A 15,325-nucleotide genomic window follows, 5' to 3' on the forward strand; every position below is an offset into this window, starting at 1 on the left:
AATTAGGCAAGAAAAAGAAATAAAAGGTATCCACATTAGAAAGAAAGAAGTGAAACTGTCCTTACTCACAGATGACATAATCTTGAATATAGAAAATCCTAAGGAATCCACACCCACTAAAAAAGTATCAGAACTATTAAATAAGTTCAGCAAGGTTGCAGGATATAAGATTAGTATACAAAAATCAATTGCATTTATATGCATTAGCAATGAACAATATGAAAATGAAAATAAGAAAACAATTTCACTTACAATAGCATCAAAAGGAATAAAATACTTGGGAATAAATTTAATAAAAGAAATACAAGGCTTGTACACTGAAAACTACAAAACATTCTTGAAAGAAAATAAAGACCTAAATAAACGGAAAAGGCATCCCATATTCATGGATCAGAAGACTTAATATTTTTAAGATGGCAATATTCCCCCAATTGATCTACAGATTCAATGAAATCCCTAACAAAATCTCAGCAACTTTTTTTTTTGCAAAATTTATAATCTGATCCTAAAATTCATATGAAAATGCTGGAGACCAAAAAATAGCCAAAACAAAGTAGCAAAGTTGAGGGCACATATTTTTCATTTTCAAAGCTTGCTACAAAAGTTTTGAAGTAAGACTGTCTGGTACTGGTATAAGTATAGACATAGATATCAATGGAATAGAATTGACAGTCCAGAAATAAACCCATACATCTATGGTCAATTGATTTTGATTTTCAACAACAGTGCCAAGACTGTTCAGTGGGGAAAAGAATAGTCTTTTCAACAAATGGTGCTGAACAACTGAACATCCATATGTAAAAGAATGAAGTTGGACCCTTGACTTACACCATACACAAAAGTTAACTTGAAATGGATCATGGACCTAATTATGAGTTACAACTATAGAGCTCTTAGAAGAAAACAGAGAAGTATATCTTTGTGATCTTTGTTTTTTAGATATTACACCCAAAGCACAGGGACAAAAGAAATATATATATATATGTCTTCATCAAAATAAAAAAAAAAAAAAACTTTTGTGTTTCAAAAGACACCAAGAAAGTGAAAAGACAACCCACAGATGGGAGAAAAAAATCTGCAAATCATAGATCGGATAAAGGACTTGGCATATATAAAGAACTCTTAACAACAAAGAGATAAGTTGATTTTTAAATGGGCAAAAGATTTGAGTAGTTATTAGTCCAAAGAAGGCACACCAATAGCCAATAAGCACATGAAAAGATGCTCGACATCGATAGCTGTTAGGGAAATACGAATCAAAACCACAATGAGAAATGGGGAGTTAATGATTACTTGGTATGGAGTTTCTGTTTGGGTTGATGGAAAAGTTTTGGCAATGGATGATAGGGATAGAGGCATAATTTTGCATGTGTAATTAATTCCACTGAGTTGTATATTTGAAAAGGAAAATCTTAGGTTGTATGTAAGTTACCACACACACAAACCCATAGAACAGTAGAACACAATGTAAACAGTGCGCTAAAGTTAATAGCATGATTATAATAATATTGTTTCATGAATTGTAACAAAGGTACCACACTAATGTAAAGTGTTAATAATAATAGAAAACCGTGTGTGTGAGAGGAGGATATATGGGTACTTTGTACTTTCTGGATGATGCTTCTGTAAACCTAAAATTGCTCTAATAATAATAATAAAAAAAACCACCACAATGAGATACCACTTCACCCCTATGAAGATGGTGTGCTGGTTTAAATTTATTATGTACCCCAGAAAAGCCATGTTTTAATCCTAATCCAATCTTGTGGAGGCAGTTATTTCTTTTAATCCTGATTCAATATAGAAAGTGGAAATCTTTGATTAGATTATCTCCATGGAGATGTGGCACACCCAATTGTGGCTGTGATCTTTTGATTAGATGGAGACGTGACTGCACCCATTCCAGATGGTGCTTGATTAATTTACTAGAATCCTTTAAAAGAGGAAACATTTTGGAGAGTGCCAACAGAGAGAGCCGATGTAGCTGTTTGGAGATTGGGACAGAAATAGCCCCGGTGCTAAGCAGGGATTCACAGAAATAACCAGAACCTGAAGACAAGAAATCTCTGGCCTTGGTAGATGCTAACCTAAGAGATGAAACTCAGAGTTTTGTCCTAGAGCAGCTAAGTGAATACCCACAGATGCTTAGAGAGGAAACCACTGGCATCAGAAGCTGGAAGCAACAGAACCGGGAGCAAAAACCAGCAGATGCCAGCCACATACCTCCCAGATCACCCTTCCTTGAGCCAAGGTATGTGCCTCTGGATGCCTTAGTTTGGACATTTTTATAGACCTAGAACTGTAAACTTGGATATTTTAATAGGTTTACAACTATAAATTGCAACTTATTAAATTTTAAAAGCCACTCCATTTCTGGTATATTGCTTTCCAGCTGCTGAACAAACTAATACAGATGGCTGAAATAAAAAAGACGACAATAACAAGTGTTGATGAGGATGTGGACAAATTGGAACCCTCATACATTGCTGGTGGGATGGTAAATGGTGCAGCCACTGTGGAAAAGAGTGTGGCAGTCCTCAAAATGTTAAAAATAGAGTTACCATATAGCCTGGCAATTCTACTCTTAAGTACCCAAGACAACTGAAAATATTTTCACACTAAAACTTGTACACACATGTTCATAGCAGCATTATTCATAATAGTCCCCAAAGAGGAAATAACCCAAAGGTCCATGGTAAATCCATACAGTGGAATATTATCTGACCATAAAAGGAATGGAACACTGATAACGTGCTACAACATGGATGAACCTTGAAAACATGCTAGGTGAAAGCAGTCAGTCACAAAAGACCGCATATTGTATGATTCCATTTATCTGAAATGCCCATAATAGGCACATCCATAGAGACAGAAATAGATTAGTGGTACCTAGGGGCTTGGTGAGGAGGAAATGGGCACTGACTGCTCATGGGTATGAGATTTCCTTTTAGGTTGATGAAAATGTTCTGAATTTAGATTGTGGTGATGGTTGCTCAACCTTGTGAATATAAACTACTGAATCATACATTTTTCAAAGGGTGGATTTTATAGAATGTGAATTATATCTCAACAACGCTGCTGTTACAAAAAGAAGGGTTCGCTGAAGTCTTTCCATTGTACAGGAACTCTAGGGATAGAGAAACAAGTTAAATGACAAGAGGAAGCAAAAGACAAACCCAGGATGGGGGACATTCTAGAGGACAACTGACCTGGTTTCTTCAACAAGTTAACGAAAATAGATAAATAAAAGCAGATAGGAAGGGTGCACGAGTTGTTCAGTGGTAGAATGCTTGCCTTCCATGTGGGGGACCCGGGTTCGATTCCCAGACCATGCACTCCCCCCCCCCAAAAAAAAATCAGATAGGGACATAACAACCAAATGCAATGTGTGACCGTTGCTTGGATCCCAACTGGAACAAATCAATCAGAAAGTGATATTTATGACAATATCAGGGAAATTAGATATGGACTGGGTACTAGATGATACCATAGAACTAATGTTAATTTTCTTAGGTGTGATGATGGCATTATGGTTATTTAAGAAGATATCTATATATCTAAGGGAGTACTGAACTGTGTAGGGATGAAATGACATTATATCTGAGATTTGTTTTAAATTTCTTTCAACAGCAAGAAAATAGAAGGGATAGATGAAGCAGGTGTGGCAACATCTTGATAATTATTGAATCTGATTGTTGGGTACATGGGGGTTATTATATTCTTCTCTTTACTTTTATGTATGTTTGAAAATGTTCCTAATCATTTAAACATTCTTTTAGTAGAGAAGTTGAGGGTTTGAAGAAAAATCATGCACCAAATACAAACTTCCCATACACCACCCTATTAGTAACACCTTTCGTTGGTGTGGTACATTTGTTACAACTGATGAAAGCACTATAATTGTACTATTTATTTATAATTAATATAATTATAATTAACTGTAGACCATGGTTTAGTTCAGGGCTCACTGTTTATATTGTGAGGTACTGTGGGTTTAAAAATTTTTTTTATTCTAGCACTATGTATATATATATATATACAACCTAATATTTTACCTTTTATCCACATTCAGCCATATAATATTTTCAGTTTCATTAATTTCATTAACAATGTTGTACTACCATTACCACTCCACTCCCAAAACATTTCCATCATTCCAAGCAGAAACTTGGTACATTTTAAGCCTTAATTCTCTATTCTCTATCCCACCTCATCCCCTGGCAACCTACATTCTAGATTCTGACTCTATGAGTTTGTTCATTCTAATAATTTCATATCAGTGAGATCAAACAATATTTGTCCTTTTGTGTTTGGCTTATTTAACTCAACATGATGTCTTCAAGGTTAATCCATATTGTCACATGTATCAGAACTTCATTCTTTTTTATGGCTGAATAATATCCCATTGCATGCTTAATAACTTGTTTTTTGTATGCCGTATGGTGGGTCACATTTAATTCTTTTTCCATGTGAGCATCCTGTTATTGTGGTGCCATTTGTTGAAAAAAATTGGGGTGGGGGGAGAAATGCCTGGCCAGGAATCAAACCCGGGTCTCCATCATGGCAGGCAAGAATTCTACCACTGAACTAGCCCACATTCCTAATAACTTTTTAATGTAAAATATTCCTGCCTGTGTGTCTCAGTTTGCACATCTATAAAATGGGAGTGATGTCTGTCCCCTTGTGCAGATGAGGAAACAGGCCCAGGGAGGTGAGGCTCAGAGAGCACTGCAGGAGCCAGCACTGGACTCCCAACTTGCCAACTCCAAGCACCGGCTTCTCACCTCCACGCTTCCCTGTGGACAAGACGGCTGCTCCCAACAGTTGTCACCTCTGGAGGTGGGGTGGGGAGGACATCAGCTCAGTCTGTCTCTGAGCCTGCCCGGAGGCTTGTCCCAAGGTGGAGTCTGTTCTCCGGATTGCAAGGGCAGTGGATGCTGGCACACCCCCTGAGGTGGCTGCAGTCTCACACAGGCCCCTTAGTCCACGCTGAGCTGCTCCACCTTTGCCCCAGGTCACCTTCTGACCCCCACTCCGGATGTCCAGGAGCCAGGCTCGGCGGCTGAGGCAGCAGGACAATGAGCCCTTTGGACACTGGGCCAGGCTGTGGGCTGTGGTTGAGACCACCACAGAAAGCCACTTGTGGCCAGACCCAGACGGCAGCCAGAAATAGGTCCTGCAGGGGTGCGAGCGCCTGAGAGCCCTGCCCTGGGTTCCGCCTGGGAATATGTGGGTATTTGTGGAGCTGAGGGGAGGGGAGGAGACCTCCTTCAGGAAGGCAGGTCTAATCTGGGGCCTTAGGAGGGCAGGGAAGAAAATGGGCCCCAGCCCTTAGCTCCCGCCCTCAGCCCACCCCTTTAGTGCAGAGGTGGAATATGGGCTCCCAGGTGAGCCCTCTGGGTCCAGATCCTGACTCTGCCTCCATTAGCAGTGTGCCCTGTGTGCTTTGTGGCTGGCCATTTGACTCGCTGAGCCTCACTTTGTTCATCCAAGCGATGGGGACAAGTCGTGGTAACTCCCTGTTGGGGCTGTGAGGTGTCCAGCAGATGATGCAGGCACAGAGCCTTGTGCATAATCAGAGTTCACATGTGGCCTCCTCCTTGTGCCCCCCTGCCAGCACCCCCACTCCTGGCTGGAGGCTGTTCTGCTGCTGGGGTCTCGCTGGGCCTCAGGGTGGGCTCTGCAGGGCCCGGAAGGTGGTTAAGGGCACACATTTACTTCACCACTGCTTGGGGAATCAGAGCACAGGAGACCTGACAGAGCCTTGCAGCCCCCTCCCCTCCCCAGCTCCAGCTCCCCGGTTATTCTGCAGGCTCCCCAGGCGCGGCTTTGGACTGCAGCAGCCTCTTCCGTTCTCCCGTCATGCACTGGGGCTCTGCAGGAGTCGTGCTCAAAGCTGGCAGTGGGAGGAATTTCAGACGCTTTTTCTGCACGACTTCTACATCTGCCTTTCTCTGCCCTGAAGCAGGGTGATGGGGGCCGTTGGCTGACAAGCTTTGCAGGTTTGGGCCCATGGCCCATGGAGAGAAACAGATTCAGGTTCAAATCCTGAATCATATAAGTTAAGGGGGGATGGCGCTCTTGGAGAGGGAGTGATGAGAGACCAGGACTCCCCCCTTTCCAACCTCTGTGTGTCCTTGAAGCTATTTTTAGGTGTTGCTGGAAACCAGAATTATAGCCAGAGCCAAAGCACTGAGAGGTTTCCTGTGCACCGCGGGTCTTGCCCAGGGGGGCATAGGCCATTCCTAGCAGACTGGTAGGGCTAGTCCAGGTGCCCTGCTGTGTGGGTGGGGGACTCTGGTCACCCCTCCACTGCACCCTTTAAGTCTGGAGATCATCATTGGCAGACCCCTGGCTGAGTGGCACAAAGATGAAGAACAAGGACTTGGAGAGACTGTGGGAGAATTCAGTCATCTCAGGATTCTTGAGCCCTGCATGAAAATCCAAAAATGTTCATGAAGCTCAATAACTCAGTCATTCATTCACCACTGACCTCTTGAGTTTACGTGTTTAATCAGCATCTTCTAGGTACTGGTGGAAGATCACCCACTGAACACACAGAGCCCTGCTCTTAAGGAGCTCCCAAACCTGACTGCTTTATTCTGTGGCTCAAAGTCCTCCCATGGCTCCTCACTGGCCACCAGAGATGGTGCAATCTTATTCTAACAGGGACAAGACCTGGGAATGTTCCCACTTCACTTAGGTGTCACAAAAGAGAAGCTTGTCCTTGTCTGTTCAGCAATTCTTTCTATCCTACCCTCTAAGGGGAGACAGCTCTATCTTCCCCAGCCTGGTCCCAGGACTGTTCGTGAGGCTCCTGAGAGGCTGGGTGGAGAGAGGAAGAAAAGCAGGAGGTAAGGGGCAGGGATGTGCAAGGGATGGGTAAGGGGCAGGGATGGGCTGTCCTTTGTTGGGGGGGGTACTCTATGAGGTGGAGAAGACAGAAAGGAAACAAAGACTGAAGTCACCAACGGTAAACAGAGCTGTTTAAGGAAGAACTGAACAAGCAGGGAGAGGGCAGGAAGCCAAGTACAGAGGGTCTGCAAGTAAACACGCTACAAAAGCCTTGGAGGAAAAAGTGTGGGGCATAAATTGGACCCTACTAAATAGTCTTTGCAAGACACAGAAAATATTGGCAATCCCTGGAAGTAATGTTTGATTATTGTCCTGTGCTTCTATTAATGAGACTCTGCAGAGAGGCCACTTGGGTCCCAGGAGTAACTAGGGTTGTACTGGCATGGCTTCCAAGGCCTTCCAGGATCTACTATCTGCCCCACTCTTTAGCTTTATGACTCACCTCTTCACCTTTCTCTCCCAACCTCTTCACCTAAACTCCGCTTTCCAGCTTGGCCTGATTCCTTCGACCACCCTGCTCTCCCGGCCCATGACCTTGTTTGGACCATCGCCAACCCTTGACTGGTCAGAGGTATTTTGTCTCCTGGGCTTCCTGCTCTCCTTCCTTGGTCACCCATTTGACATGCATAGGTTATTTCACTCTTGTTTTCTACCTTGGTCTGATTTTTAGTTGAACTTCGTAGAGAAAGGATATAAAACTTCCAGTGCACAAGTGAGTTTTACCAGCCTTGTTCACGCTTAGGACCCAGACAAACATAAAGAACATTGAGAGAAATGAGGTTACTTGGTAACTTTGTTTTTCTGGTTAATAATGAACCATAGTTATTTATTCATTAAAAACATATCAGTTGGGCACCTATATCTGTTGGGCATGAGTGATAAAAGTAGATTCATGGAGCTTGGAATTCCCATCTCCAACCATACCTCTAACACCAATACTAAACCCAATCCTAATCCCAATCTAACCCTAAACCCAAACCTAACTCGAACACCAATACCAAGTCCAAGTCTAATTTAACCCCCCATCTCTACCCCTAACTCCAACACCAGCCCTAATGTCAATTCTAACCCCAAACACAATCCTAACCCAACCCTAACCCCAACTCCAATCCTAATCTTAATTCTAAACTTTGTGTCAAAGATCTTCTAATACATTTGTGTCTCCTTTTCTATATTAGTCAGTGGAGCATAATAAGTAATAATGAAATTGACTTCTGATTCTGGATCAATCCATACCTTTGGTCTGGAAGAGGTAGAAGGTGAATGAGCCCAGATTGAATGTTGGCTGAATCCTGGGGATAAATTCAAAAAACAAGAGTAGTGTATTCATCTAAATCTTCAAGAACCTATTTTATGGCCATTTTCTAATGTCAAGATTCCTAGTAGGATCTTGCCTGACTTGGCCCCTGCCGACTCTTCTTCTCACTGGTCTCTGGACCACACAGTCTCTCTCTTTTTGCGGAAGGCGCCAAGCTCCTTCTGGATTTAGGGCTCCCCAGATGCTGTTCCCTTTGCCTGGAATATTTTCCCTCTACTCCTTACAACGCTGGCTCCAGCTCAATCTGCTCTGCCATCTCCTTCCCCAGCCTCACCTTTTCTTCCTTCATATTCATGGCTCCCTGAGCCTTCCTTTCAGAGCTTTTATGAATATTTGTGGCCACATATTTGTTTGCAAGCTTTTTTCTTTAGTGTTTGTCTCCCCGGCCAGACATTGACCTCTTTCAGGGCAGGGACTGTGTTTTGTCCACCTCTGTAGCCCTAGTAACACAGCACAGTGCTTGGTGCACAGCAGACCCACAGAAAACTTTGCTGAGTGAATGAATGAATACATTTTCAACTTCTTCATAAAAGCAAAAGAAAAAATCTGGCTAATTGAAGCTCCTGTCCCAGTCCCTGCACCAGGCCCTGGGGAAGTCAGGCAAGAGACAGCCTGGCCCCTAAGTCATGAAGCACCCCCGCGCAGCGTGCCATCCACTTCTGCTGTACACTGCACTCTCCCAGGCTTACTTGGAAATAAAACAGAGTTTTTTTTGTGAATCCATTTCCTTGTTTCAGATTCTCCACCCTGCTGAGTGGGAAGTTGGCAGATACAATCCTCACCGTTTTACAAGATGCTTTTGCCCAGAGGAGTAAAAATGGTTGTGTGGGTCACCCAGCTGCTGGTCAGCAGCAGCCCCAGAACCCCGTTTCCTGGTGCCCAGCTTTTGGCACTAAATCTTTCTTCCTGCCCCCGACAGAGGTGCACAGCTCTGTGTCCCCTCAGGCCAGATCCCAATGGGAGTGTGGTTTCCCATTTTGCTAAGGCATCTGAGGCTGGGGTTAGAAACAGCCTTGGACAAGTGAGTCAGAAGCCAGCATCCTAGAACCATCCCACCCCCCGCCCCAGCTGAGAGGGTGGATTCTTCATCCCGCAATAGGGACTTTTTCTCCCGAGAGGCAGGACAAGGGGCTCAGTCAGAAGGGTCTCTGTTATTTAACCAGCAGAGCCTGGTTAAATCGCTGCCTATCTCGCTCGAGCCTCACAGCCACCCATTTATCAGGTGAAGGAACTGAGGAACAGAAAGGTTCTTCACTTGCACAAGTCACGCGGCCGATAAGTTTTGCTCCAGGGATCTGAACCAGAGCTGCTTGACTCCAGATTTTTCACTCTGAACCTTGTGCATCACAGGTAGAGAAAATCCCAGGAGCTTCAGGGAAACGTTTTCAATACCGACAATACGCGCTACAGATAATGGCCCCGTGGCGGTCTTGGGCACTTCAGCCAGGTGGGTCCCGGGAGCCCACTGCGAGGTGCTGCGGCCTGCGGGGGGCGGGGCGGGTTCTGCTTCCTCGGCCCCGCCCTGCGCCCTCCCGGCCCCGCCCGCTCCGGGGAGCGCTTGGCCCCGCCCCAGTGGGCAGCGCGGGCCTCCAATTGGCTGTCGTTTCCATGGTTACGCGGGGACTGCAAAACTGCCGGCTTCCCGACACGTGTTCCCGGGAGCTGCCTGGAATTTGACAGGCGACCATGTGCGCGGCAGAGCGGGAGCAGAGACAAAGGGCCCGGAAGGCGGGGAACGAAGCCAGGCGGAGGGGCCAGCGCGGCCCAAGCGGGGATGAGCCCCACGCTTCTCCTGCTCGCTGGCTCGCTCTCTCTCTGGGGTAGAAGGGAGGAAATGATGCGGGTGATAATTCCAGCCAGTTTCTACCTCCTCTCCCTCCTCCAAGAAAAAAATTAGGTATCAGGCATCTCTTATGCCCTGAGAGCCCAGTGTCCCTCCTTATGCCTCCTGGCCCTGGCCTTCTAACTCCACCTGGACCTCAGGCCTGAAGGTTTAAATTCTGTTTCTCTGGCTTGTTCTGGAAGCAAAAGCTTAACAAGCATCGTTGTTCCCATACTTGAAAAATGAGACTCAAGGAGTTGTGCTCTTGCCATTCATTTTATTCATCCTGCGCCGGCTCCTGCACCACTAAATGCCCCCATTCCTTCACTGGGGATCACTGAGCTCCGCGCCCAGTGCTGGGCGGTTCCCATTAAATTGTGGTAGATAAGGTACACAAGGGAGATGGGGACTCCTCCTGTTCCATCTTTTTGCCCTCCTGTGGCCTCTTATCATTGGTGCCATTGCCAACCTCCCAGTCACCACGTCACATGCCCTTCCGACCCCTAATCCCAGCCTCCACCTGCATCACCAATGTATCAGTTTCCTATGGGTTTTGTAGCAAATTACCACGAATTTAGTGGCTTAAAATGAAGTTATTACCTTACGGTTTTGGAGGTCAGAAGTCTGACATGGATCTCACTGGGCCAAAATCAAAGTGTCAGCAGGGCTGCATGCCTTTCTGGAGACTCGAGGGGAGAATCTGTGTCCTTGCCTTTTCCAGTTTCTAGAGGTTACCTGTAGTCCTTGGCTCATAGCTCCTTCCTCCATCTTCAAAGCCAGCAATGGTTGGTTAAGTCTTTCTCACATCATATCACTCTGATGATGACTCTTTGGTTTCCCTTTTCCACGTTTAAGTTGGGCCCAACTGGATAATTCAGAATGCTCTTCCTGTCTCCCTATCTGATTGGCAACTTTGATTCCATCTGCAGCCTTAACTCTCCCCTGCCCTGTGACGTAACCTATTCATAGGTTCCAGGGATTAGCATGTGGAAATCTTTGTCAGGGGGGCATTATACTGACTACCACCACAGTCTTGACAATTTTATCTTCTGGTAATTTTCCTTTTTTGCAATCCAGCCCCTCCTCTCCATTCCCCCTGCAACTCCCTTTCTGGCTCCTCCATCTTTTCAACAACATCCACAGTAGCCACCTGTCTACTGTCCTCATCTCTCTTGCCTCCATCCTATCCACAGCCCCAGGGGGCTCTAAAATATAGACACTGGCACTTACATGGCCTCGGTCACCTGCAAGGGAGAGTCCAGACTCTCTACATTTGACCACACAGACCCTGGACCTACTTCCTCGCACTTACTTACCCTGTCCCCCATTAGCTCCTCCAGGCCCACCTGTCCCTCTCCCTGCTTCACACTTTTGTTCTCCTAATACTAAATCACTTCTGATTCTCTGTATAACCCATGCATTTGAAACCTCCCAACTTTTGCCTAGGTGGTCCCTGCTCTCTAGGGCGTCCTTTCCATCTTTATTCATCTCCTCCAGAAAACCTTCCCTGATTCTTAGGCCTAATTAAGGGCCCCATCTCTGTGCTTCCCCAGAACCTAAATGTGCTTACTGCTGACCAGGTGAACTTGAAGACATCCAAACTCAAGTCTGCCTCTTCATCTCCCCATAAGCCCGGGGGGTGGGGTGGGCACTGGGTCTCGTTTGTCTCATGGCAGGTGCTTGGTGAATGCAATTGAATTAAATTCAAGGACTTGGTCTGGGAGGTGGTGAAGAGAGCAGCTGGGCTGTTTGGGAAAGAAAAGGATAAAGTTTCTCATGGCTCACAAGGGAATTTGCTCCATTTCTGGCTGTTGGGGTAGAATAATAACAACAACGGCAGCTCACACTGAAGGCTGCTTGCATCAGGGATCTTCTAAGAGTTTTACATGTGTGTGATCAACAACTGACTTAGGAGATATGACCTGTTATCCACATCCCCAGTTTTTAGAGGAGAACCTTCAGGCTTGTGAGGTTAACCAAGGAGAGACTTTCTAGGAACTTCAGGGCCAGGAAAGTGGCTTGGTGGTTCCAGCCCCTGTTTGGAAGGATAGTGGGAGTTAGTAGAAGGACACGGTTGCCATGGACCCTTGGCATTCATTGAGGAGGTGGCTTCTCCACAAGCAGGGAGCTCTGTGGCTGGCCTGGCCCCTCGGAAGCCACTTCCTGGATGCATTTACCCCATGGCCTCTACTTATCCTCTCAGTTCCTGTTTCCTTTTCTTCACTGTTCTGCTAGCCTATTGTCATCTTTTCCCCTCTCTGCACCCTTCCAACCAACTTATGTAGACAGGAGGCTCATGTTTCAAAGGTAAAGGAAAAGTTCTTCATGTTTGTTGAACTTCTTGGGGATTGGCTGCCCTTTGCATGTTTGCTGTGTCCTGAGCACCTCCCATGGGTTAGGCCACATGCATCCTCATTCATTCTGAAAACAGCCTTAATGACAAAGATGGACTCCCTTTTTTTGCAGACCATGTTAAAAAAAAAAAACCAGTTGGCTTCTAATGCCAAGGTATGGCATAGGGACGTGTTAGGAGTTTGGACTCATAAATGGGCTCTGCTCCTTACTGCTGTGTGACTGTGGGGAAATTGCTGCACATCATTGACCTTCCTCTTTTAACAACTGGGGATGATAATATCATCCTCCCCATACTGTGTGAGGAATCAAGAAAGTGATGTTGGAAAGTCTTTAGCACAGTGCCTTGGCCACCATGAAAATAAGGTTTCCTCCAGAGCTCTGCTTTTTGCTCTACATGATGTACCCTCTAGGTGCTACCATGGACAGAGGGTTGGACGGGAGGCCAGGAGACATGTGTTGGGGTCTCATCCTGTCACTGACTTTCTCTGACCTTGGAGAAGTCACTTCATTTCCCTCGGGCCTCAGTTTTCCCTCTGTAAATTTAGGAGGGCAGACAAGGTCTGCAGGGCTCTTTCTGGTTGTCTGTGGTTTCACCTGCAGCCTCGGACATCTTCAGAATCAGTGCCTCTGCCTGGTGCCTCTGCAGTCAGTGCCTCAGCAAAAGGTTCTGGGTCAGGTCTCCAGTCCCATCTTCACCCTCTGATATTTTCAGAAGCATTTAACTCCCATGCAGGAAGAAGAGGGGGAGGGAGGAGAAGAGTTTTCAGGTCCCAGGGTATGAATCTTTGCCTGCCATCCTGGCAGAGGCAGGCTTGACCTCTGATGGAACCACCAACAGGACACCCCACTGCCTCCAGGGTAAATTTTATCAATTTACTTTGGCTTGAATTGTTGCTTGGTAATTCTGGGTACAAATCCTTTACCCCAAAGTACACATAACTTTTTGGATCTCAGGGGAAGCTTCATATTTCCTGTGTCTCCAACATTTCCACAGGTTGAGCCCAGGGGAGGCTGCTTGAAAATCCCAGCCCTAGGAGGTGGTTTAGTTGACATCCTTGATGTTGGGGATAAGGGAAAAAAAGAAGAATGGTAAGTCCAAAGTAAGGCTCTTGAAGGAAGAACACACACAGGAAAAGCAGGCAGTCTGGAGTGCTTTAGGAGATGCTGGGTGGTGCAAGCGGAGGGCTTGACACATAGGAAGTGCTTAGTAAACAGGAACTGGGCCATTGTGGTCACCAGTATTACTAATAAATCAAACTATTAAAAAGCCTTAATGGAATATCCATAAGTGATAGATGTAGAAAGGTAAGCATTATGGATAGCACCCATAATGATAACTTAAAAACTAGGTGACACTTAGTGAGTGATCACTAAATTTGAGGCATTGTACTGAGCACAGATAGTCAAATCTCATTTACATCTTGGAACAACCTTATGAGGTAGGGGCCATTGTTTCTCTGTTTTACAGATGAACACATTGAGGCATGGAAAAGCTGTAATCAAGATCATATGACTGGTAAGTGGTGATGTCAGGCTGGGATTGAGAAAGGCATGTGAAATGGAATTGGGAAAGGGCCAAAATTAGTCCAGGGAGTAATTACAGGGGCTTGAGCTTAGGCTGGGGGATGCCTTGTTCAGTCCAGCAAGTGAGGGGGCATCTGGGATGGACTAGGGACCACAGACCTGAGCAGGTAGCTTCAGAAATTGCATGGAGAGGCAGGCAACAATCCTGAACAGACTTCCTCTCCAGCCCTCATCGGAAATCAGTTCAGTGGGCTCTGAAGTGACTGACTCTAAGTCCTATGGGAAAAACTCTAAATTCAAGCTTCAAGCATGAAAGGGAGACCCCTGCTCCCCCATCTTATCCAACTCCCTTCTAGAGTAGAAAATATGGACCTTAATCAGAAAATCCGTTCATTCATTCATTCAATAAATACTACTAGGCACAACTCAATGCCAGGCCCTGTTTTAGGCATGGAGATCCCATACGCAAAAAAAAGAGACAAAAATTCCCACCATCTTGGGACATGTTTTAGTGGAGAGAGACAGATAATATGCAAAAAAAGAAAAACAAACAAGTACATTATACACTTTATTAGAGAAGATAGATACTGTGGAGAAAAAGAAATTGGGGGAGAGGCAGAGGAAATGCTGGGAAGGTGATCTACGTTAAATAAGGGAGCTGGGGACTTCATTGTAAAGGTGACATTTGAGCAAAGACTTAGTGAGGGGGAGTGGTGGTGAATGGCAAATTATGCAGCTATCTGGGGGAAGAGTGTTCCTGGCAGGGAACAGTAAGTGCAAAAGCTCTGAGGTAGGACTTGAGGGAAGCAAGGTAGCCCCCTTGGGCTAGAGAGGTAAAAGTGAGGGGAAATATGGTGGGCCATGACTTCAGGACATTAGGGAGGAGAGGACTGTGTGGGGCCTTCTCAGTCACTTAGGAACTTTGGCTTTTACCAGAAGAGAGTTGGGAAGCCGTTGGAGGATTTTAGCAGAGCATAATCTGATTTACATTTTAAAAGGATCCCTCTGGCTACTGTGCTGTGAACCCGGTAGACTGCAGGTGGTGGGGAAGGCAGAAGCAGGGAGACCAGCTAAAGTAAGAAGACAGCCAGGGTGGAAGGGATAGAGGAGAAGGAGAAGGGTTTGGTATCTATTATGAAGGTAGAGCTGCCAGGATTTGCTGATATTTTGGATGGGAGTTTATGAGCAAAGGTGGAGTCAAGGATGATTCCAGAGATTTGGGCTTGGGTTACTTGCTGGATGAGAAGCCTTCACTGAGATGGGAAAGAAGTTTTGGGGAAAGAACAGAAAATTTGGATTCAGGTTTGTTACATTTGAGAGGCCTATCAGACAACCAGGCAGGCGACTGGCAAGATGAGTCTGGAGCTCAGAGAAGAGGATTGGGTGGGGACATGAGTGTGGGATCCGTGATTGTATAAGTGGTACCAAAAGCCATGAGACCAGATGAGATC

The sequence above is a fragment of the Tamandua tetradactyla genome, chromosome 2 (assembly GCF_023851605.1).
Source record: "Tamandua tetradactyla isolate mTamTet1 chromosome 2, mTamTet1.pri, whole genome shotgun sequence".
NCBI lineage: Eukaryota > Metazoa > Chordata > Mammalia > Pilosa > Myrmecophagidae > Tamandua > Tamandua tetradactyla.